Source organism: Coregonus clupeaformis, chromosome 18 (assembly GCF_020615455.1).
Source record: "Coregonus clupeaformis isolate EN_2021a chromosome 18, ASM2061545v1, whole genome shotgun sequence".
NCBI lineage: Eukaryota > Metazoa > Chordata > Actinopteri > Salmoniformes > Salmonidae > Coregonus > Coregonus clupeaformis.
In genome coordinates this window covers 5,964,896-5,973,819 of record NC_059209.1, presented here as the reverse complement: position 1 = coordinate 5,973,819, position 8,924 = coordinate 5,964,896, and positions in this window count along the sequence as shown.

The following is an 8,924-nucleotide window of genomic DNA, read 5'->3' as shown; positions in this document are numbered from 1 at the left end:
TCTCTCTCGCTCTTCAAATGTGTAAGTCGCTGGATAAGAGCGCCTGCGAAATGATGTAAATGTAAATCTGTCTTCTTTTCTATCTGTCTCTATTTATTTCTCTCTTCTACAACCTGTCAGTTCCCAGAGATGGGTGTGTGACACACTTACATAAACCTCCATGTTACGTAATGTAAACCGTGTGTGTTTCTGTCTATAGATGGCAGCTGCATATAGGTGGGTGGCAGGGGGTGAAAGTGTTGACAGAGCTTCATATAGCAATCTGACACCAAAGGCTAGAACAGATTTTATTTAGAGCCAGTACTGTGTGTGTGTGTGTGTGTGTGTGTGTGTGTGTGTGTGTGTGCGCGCATCTTCTATTCTTCACAGGACCTCTAACCATCTCATATTGATGTGTATTGTGCACTCGTGCGTGTGTGTGTATCTGTGTCTTTTCTGTGTGCTGTTAGTGCTTTGTGTGTTTGCGCGCATATCCGTACCGTGTGTGATCTGTGTGAAGCCGCTCTCAAATCAAACAGTGGAGAGCCTTCTGCTAGTGAGAGCTGCTCTACTGACTAACAACCTTTTACTGTGGGACTGTTTCTATGTGGGCGACAGCTAGCATTCACTGAAGGACTATGCTTTTCGTGTTAAGGATAATATAAGGACAACTTCAGTCTACAGAGCTATAGGCCCTGCTCCACTCTTACATTTGCTTCCTTCCTTCCTTCCTTCCTTCCTTCCTTCCTTCCTTCCTTCCTTCCTTCCTTCCTTCCTTCCTTCTCTCTTCAACTGTAAAGCATGATATAGGGACAGCAACAGTCTGAGCTACCAAGTGCCTTTAAGTTCCAACACTTAAAATGCATCCTTCCATACTCTCTTCTTTTTCAACACAGTTGGAGATGTGGAAGCTATACCAGCTCATTAGGGACTTCCAACACTTTCAAAATCACATTGGTCATGAAGGAAAAGGCCACAGTAAAGAAATGAAGGAATTGTGACAGGATCCTACCATTAGCTATCAGCTACACTAGCTAATCTATCAGTAGCTTCTAGCTTTCAGCAGCCAATATAGTATTGGTCACCATGATAAAATAAGCCTTCCTTCCCTGTAGCCGAGGGTTAAAGATCCTTCATCCTCTTAGCAGCCCATTTAAACATCAAGTTGATCTTCTCTGGGGGGTGTGATTGATTTAATAGCTGTGTTTGTGTGTGATGGATTTAATGGCATGGCAGTGCTCTGAACCAATGTAGAGGTTGTGGGAACATCACCTATGAGTGTTATAGGGTCAATACCTCACAAGGTGTTAGTGTTTTATACTGTAGACTACTACCCTCTCTCTTTCTCCTCCTTGTCTCTCTATCTTTCTTTCCCCCTCCTGAAATCACTCGCACTCTCTCTTGCTTCTGCCCTCTCTCTCAACCTTTCTATCTCTCACTTCTGTTCTCTCTCTCTCCAATATTCCCTCATTGACTGTTCATTATCTATTTCTCGTTCTTTCTATTTATTTTACCCTCTCTATGTGCATTCCTATCTCTGTCTCCCTCTGCTCTCCGTCTCGCTCTCCGTCTCTCGCTCTCCGTCTCTCGCTCTCCGTCTCTCTCTCTGCCTCTTTCTGTCTCTCTCTCTCCGTCTCTCTCTCTGTCTCTCTCTCCATCTATCGCTCTGATGAGACACACACACACAACCACACAACCACACACACGCTCTTTATCTGTTTCTCTCTCTGTCTCTCTCTAGCTGTGAGTTATTTTGCCCCGCAGGCAGTTACTCACAAGGCGACCATCTGTCTTTTACCCCCACACATCTTCCCTAGTTACCCATCCATCATCTGCCACTCTGCCTCCTCCTCCTCTCTCTGTCTCTCTCTCTCTCTCTCTCTCTCTCACCCCCCACCCTCTCTCTCTCCCCCCATTCCCCCCATCTCTTCCCTTTTTTCTCTCTCTATAGCTATCTCTTGTCCCCCTCTCTCTCTCCCCCCTCTCTCCTTCTCTCTCCCTCCCTACCCTCACTCCCTCCCCCTGACTCTCTCCTCCTCCCTCCCTCCCTCCCTCCTCCACCAACCTGTTGCCTGCGTTTCTTTTGCCCTCTACCCTTCCATGTTAAGCATATTTCATGTTCCACATTTCATCTTCAATGTCAATATTATGTCACTAATGTAATTTTCCCCCAGCGATATGATGAATCTGCCTACTCTAGTTGTTTTGCCCTTGAGATGAGAACAGAGTAATCAATTATGTCGTTACTGACCGCTTTCACATCAACAGTGTGCAGTTTCTCTGTGACAACTGCCTTTTAAAAGCCATCAAGGGGCCATTTTGGATCAACCATTATTTCAATGTCATCGGGGGGCAATTTTGGATCAACCGTCTGTTAATTGTCATCAGGGGGCCATTTTGGATCCAAGAATTGTGACGTGACATAAGCACTGTCATTTGTCATGGTGCTTATAAAACCTATCTGAAGCTAACACTCTGATAAAGGGTGTCATGTCATAACGCTTTAGATTTTAATGATAAATAATAATTTCATGTTCAGTCCATTCAATCCCCACATGAAAAAATACTACAGTTTACTCTAGAATACTACAGTACTTACTATAGAATTATGTGGTAAACTGTAGTATACTTAGAATACTATACTACAGACTGTAGTATCCCTCGATCATGTGTGGTACTTATATAGAATGTTGTAGTATACTGTAGAATACTATAGTAAATACTACAGTATTATCCACAACACAACACTGTAGTAAATACAGAGCAAAAAACGAAATTTAAAGACTCCTTTATTATAATAAAAGCAACAGAATTTCTTTGTCTACGGCGCCTACTCCCCCATAATACAGTTTGTGCCACCCATAAGTGAGAAACCTAAATGCCAAGTAAAGAGCATATATCCATTCAGACCCCAGTCCTACCTACAGATTATGGAACATTTGCACTTTTAATATTTCTCCAGTAGGTTTCCTGAAAGAGAAAGCCTCACTTCAATGTCAAAGATAATCAAACAAAAACGCGTATAGTAAATACTACAGTAATGTCAGCAAAAATACTACAGTAAATACTACAGTATACTACAATCAGCAAAAACACTACGTTAATTACCATAGTATATACTAAAGTTTTATTTTACTACAGTATTTATTATATAGTTAACTGTAAATACTACAGTATACCACAGAATTCAGTCTCGCATAAAAACACTACAGTGATTATTACAGTATAGTCCGCAAAATCACTACAGTGAATACTATATTATTTATACTATATTATACTATATTATTTTTTTATGTGGGTCCATTGTTCTCAGTGGAGCAGTGGCTGAATATCCTTTTCATATCCTGTTTGTTTCTTCATAATGCAAGCCTCTTGGTGACAGAGGCATCAACAGTGTAGACCTACATATCTTCTCTGATCTAAGGAGGCAAGTGTCACAGACATCACATTACAGTGTTCATCAATGTATTCATCTTGGTTTGACTGTGAGGTGATGACAGCATGGTACTGTTATATTCTTCAGCGACCTTGTATCTGCCACATGATATATGGAACAGGAAGACAATACATTTTATCTACCATAATGATATATGGAACAGGAAGAACCAATACCTTTTTATTTACTATAATGATATATGGAACAGGAAGACAATACCTTTTATTTACCATAATGATATGGAACAGGAAGACAATACCTTTTATTTACCATAATGATATATGGAACAGGAAGACAATACCTTTTATTACTATAATGATTATATGGAACGACCCCACTTTTATCTGCCACATGATATATGGAACAGGAAGACAATACCTTTTATCTACCATATGATTATGGAACAGGAAGACAATACCTTTTATTACTAATGATATATGGAACAGGAAGACAATACCTTTTATTTACCATAATGATATATGGAACAGGAAGACAATACCTTTTATTTACCATAATGATATATGGAACAGGAAGACAATACCTTTTATTTACCATAATGATATATGGAACAATATTTTTACAGGTCACTAAAACGACCATTATCGTTGGTGCCTTATGACCCAGCAAGTAAACAGCTGATTGATTCATGGAGCTTTCTGTACACTACAGACACAGACATTTACACTACACACACACACACACATGCACGCAGACGCGCACACACACACAACACACACACACGCACACTATTCTACTGTACTATGTTTCCATCAGCTGTAGATGGTGATGTTCTCATACTGTCACAGTAACTAACTAATATAGGTCCCTCTCTCCCAGAGCAAATAACATTACCACAGCAGGGAATAGTACTGCTACTCCATAGTTACCATCATTCATATGGCAACTCATAGACAGTGTAGACACAGAGAGACATACAGATGTAGGATCTTAGTTTGAGCCAGTTTGCTACAACAGGAAAATAATCCTTATTCACGACCTCCTCAGTTGTCTTGAACTCACTGAAGTCATGTTTTCGCAGTTCCGAGTTAACAGTTGTTTTGAGCTCGGCACAAATCATGCTTCACTGACAGCATGGCCAATGTTGAATGTTTATAATTTTAAACTTGGAAAAGAGCCCCTTATTCCCAGATTTTGGACCATACAGCCACTCCACTGAATAGCAGGCTAGTGATTGATTTGCAATGTTTGCAGTTAGCCACTGTCACCGATTCCTTCCAAACCACTCATTGTTGAATTTGCGATTTCCAACTTGTTGTGTAATGTTTATGTCCAATGGCCGATGAGCACCGATACATTTTATCTATAATTTCTCTTTATTATTTCTCTTCATATGACAAGGATTAAAAATGATTTGCCAGTAGATTGTCCACTTGATTCATGATGATGACTACTAGCTAAGATTTTGAAAGTATGATGTTGACATGATCAGTCCAATCAAAGCTACTGTACATACACATGATTTGACGTCATTTTATCTGTGGCCAATGACCTTGAGCCTTCTTGGATGGGCACTTCCAATGTAACTCTATGGCAGCACCCAAGGGCTTGAATTTTCTAGCTCTACCCTTAGACTTGGCGGTGACGTAGTGTCCCCATGAGTGACAGATCACTGACCCAATCACGGCGCAACGCCCGTATTATTTTGTTGTTGTTGTTGCTGAAAGGCTCTGCCCCTACCTGCCCTGAATGATGGGTCGCCTCTGAGGGGAGCTAAAGGCTGCAGATCTCTTTGTGATTAAGCCAATCTGTTTTTTATATAGTCAGACCAAAGTAGCCGATGAAGCCTATAATGTGACAACACCAGATCAGACCAAAGCAGCCGATATAAGCCTAATGTGACAACACTAGATCAGACCAAAGCAGCCGATATAAGCCTAATGTGACAACACTAGATCAGACGTAAATACAGATAGAAGCCTAATGTGACATAAATCAACTTAAATATCAGATAGAAGCCTAATGTAACGACAGGGGCGGCAGGTAGCCTAGCAGTTAGAGAGGTTCTCAGCAGCTGGAGGGTTGCCAGTTTATCGGTCGATGGGCAACATCTGAGCGGGAAATGAGCTGGCAACAGCAGGGACCAAAATAGGGAATAGAAGCCTGATGTGAAAACACTAGGTCCAGACTAGTACACAGCGGATAGAAGCCTGATGTGAAAACACTAGGTCAGGCTAAAGCAGTGGATAGAAGCCTGAGTGTGAAAACACTAGTCAACTAACGCAGTGGATAGAAGCCTGATGCTTGAAAACACTAGGTCAGACTAAAGCAGCGGATACAAGCCTGATGTGAAAACACTAGGTCAGACTGTGCTTAGCGGATAGAAGCCTATATGTGACAACACCAGATCAGACCAAAGCAGCCGATATAAGCCTAATGTGACAACACTAGATCAGACCAAAGCAGTCGATATAAGCCTAATGTGAAAACACTAGATCAGACGTAAATATCAGATAGAAGCCTAATGTGACACTAGGTCAGCTAGCAGTTAGAGAGGTCACTAGGTCAGCTCAGTGCGATGGCAACTGATGTGAAAACACTAGGTCAGACTAATGCAGCGGATAGAAGCCTGATGTGAAAACACTAGCCTGTCGTTGTGCCCTTGAGCAAGGCACTTAACCCCCCCACAACAACAGCGCCCAGTGTGGCAGTCCTGCGCACCTCTCCAAAACCTATGTGTGTCTTTTGGTGGGGTTGGGTTAAAAGTCAAAGTCAAATTTTGATTGGATCTTGTGTGAAATTGACCAATAAAGTGATCTTAAACTTAATCTTAACAAACTAGATCAAACCAAAGCAGCTAATAGCAGGATAATACAGTTAGAGAGACAGATACAGCCAAATCCGATCCACCATGGCTGAATCCCAAATGGCACCCTAGTGCACTACTTTTAACCACGACCCATAGTGCTCTGCTCTAAAGTATTGCACTACATAGGGAATAGGGTGTCGTTTGGGATGCATACTTTGTTACCTTTCATTGCACCCTTGTAATGGATATACTCTTATGCAGGACCCATTTAAGATTAAAACCCCAAATATGTTGTGATACTGATACACACACAATGGATCTAGTTTGTTTGGGCGTGTGTGTGTGTGTGTGAGATGAGAGTGTGTGTGTGTGCGTGTGTGTGTGTGTGTGTGTGTGTGTGTGCATATGTTCTTGTGTGTGATCTTCCCTCTAATCCGGATAGAAATGTTCAAACATAGAATGATCTTAGCTGTTGAATGGGATTTAAACATTTATCCCATCTCTCTCTCTCTCTCTCTCTCTCTCTCTCTCTCTCTCTCTCTCTCTCTCTCTGTGTGTCTGCCTCTCCCTCCCTTTCTCTCTCCCTCCCTCTCTCTCTGTCTCCCTCCCTCTCTGTCTCTCCATCTTATTCTGGTTACACACCCCCATTCTTCTCTCCCTGTCATTTTACGGTATTTTGGAAAGCTTTGCCTCTAAAGCCTATATTCAGTTTCAATGCCCAGTCCTTAATCCAAAGAACAACCAATTGCCAGACCTGCCACAAAGAATTGCTGTAAATATGACAGGCCTTTATACCTCCCTGTAGCTGATTGAAAACGACAGCAGAGGTTTTAGATATCAAAGACAGAGCATTGCTGTGACATAGTATCTGTTGGAAAGTGGACACCTCCTAAAACAGTGGCCACTTGCCATTGAAACATCATAGTGTGTTCCAAATAGCACCCTATTCCTTATGTAGTGCACTACTTTTGACCAACTATACAGTATAGGGAATAGGGTGCCATTTGGGACACATCACTTGTCTCTATTCAAATGGGAGGGTGAATACAGGGTGAAAAGGATTTTGAGAAGTGTTTTTCAGAAACCCCCAAATTCTAGCCTCAGTTATTCAGCTGTTGTTTTGTCCTTCCTTTCAACCAACTCACCTTTAGTGTTGCTTCTCCTCAACGCTGCACTACAACACCCTTGACTCTTTCTCTCTCTTTCTCTGTCTGTCTCCCCGCTCCCCCCTCCTTCTTCCCCGAACTGGCGTTCCCCCTGAGGTGTCCTCTTTCCTCAGCCTCATCCATCTGCATTTCATCCCCCTCACTCTTTCATCTCTCGCTCCCTCCCTCCCCCACTTTCCTCCTCTCAGGGCAACAGATGTGTCCTCTCAGGTGTCCCCCAGGGTGTCCTCTCAGGTGTCCCCCAGGGTGTCCTCTCTCCTCCCTCCATCCCGACACCCCCTGTCTTCCCCCCTCCTTCCTCCTCCATCTCAAGGTCCTTGACAAGTGTTATCCACTCCCTCTCTCTCTCCAGCCTCTCCCCTCCCCTTGACATGTGTCAGAGGAGGCAGGTAGTGTCAAGTGCTGTATGATGTCTGTCTAATTAAATTAGGCCCACCCGCAGTGCCAAATTAGCCCTGTTTAATGATAGGCCATAATAGAAAGGGTGTGTGTGTCTGTGTGTGTGTGTGAGAGAGAGAGAGAGAGAGAGAGAGAGAGAGAATATGTATGTAGGCGAGTGTGTGTGTGTTAATGTGTGTACGCACCTCTGTGTGTGTGTATCAGTGGAGGCTATTGAGGGGAGGACGGCTCATAATAATGGCTGGAATGGAGCAAATGGAATAGCATCAAACACATAGAAACCATGGGTTTGATACCATTCCACTTATTCCACATCAGCCATTACCACGAGCCCGTCCTCCCCAATTAAGGTGCCACCAACCTCCTCTGGTGTGTGTGTGTGAGCCCATAAAAAGAGACAGTGAGGGGCAGCGAGGCGATGTGCGAGGTAATGATATCAAAGAGCCTTGTCCTAATTAAACCAGCCGCATTTATTGAGGAATGATCCGTGGCAGTGATCTGCCATCAAACCTAATAAAGGGACTCCTTTTAAATAAAAGAGACTGGCATGGAGGGAGACCTGTTGAGAGGGAGATTAAATACTATGAGTGGAGGGGAATGGGTTCAGTGAAGTTTCCGGACATTTTTGGCAGTTGATAAAAAGGGACTTGAGCTAAAGAGAAACTAATGGCTTGTGTGGATTTCTGAAGTGGCAACAATTAAATAAGATGGGGATGATGTGTGTGTGTGTGTGTGTGTGAGGCGTGCGTGTGTGTGCGCCCGCCACTTGTCTCTCTCTCGCATGCTTCGAAAACAACAGGTGTAGCCATAGTCATTCGATCAATAATATAATAAACGTTTTTTAATTAATTTACAATCTGTAGAAACTATGAGAATAGAAAGCTTCAGAACTTTTTGTGAAACATCACAGCACAGTTGAAAAATATATGGCAAGTAGAAATCTGAACTGGATGGTTTTCAGAGATAGATGGGAGAGGTTAAAAGAAAAGATAACTAATGTAAAATATACTGTGTCCGTAAAATGTAAATAGTAAGTATATAAGCTGGAAGTAGAAGCTTAAGTGTTGTTGTTGTCACGGTTTCGCCGAGGCTGCCTCTCTTCCTTGCTCGGGCAGGCTTCGTGCGGTCGTCGTCTCCGGAGTACTAAGCTGCCACCGTTGAATGTTTCTATGTTCGT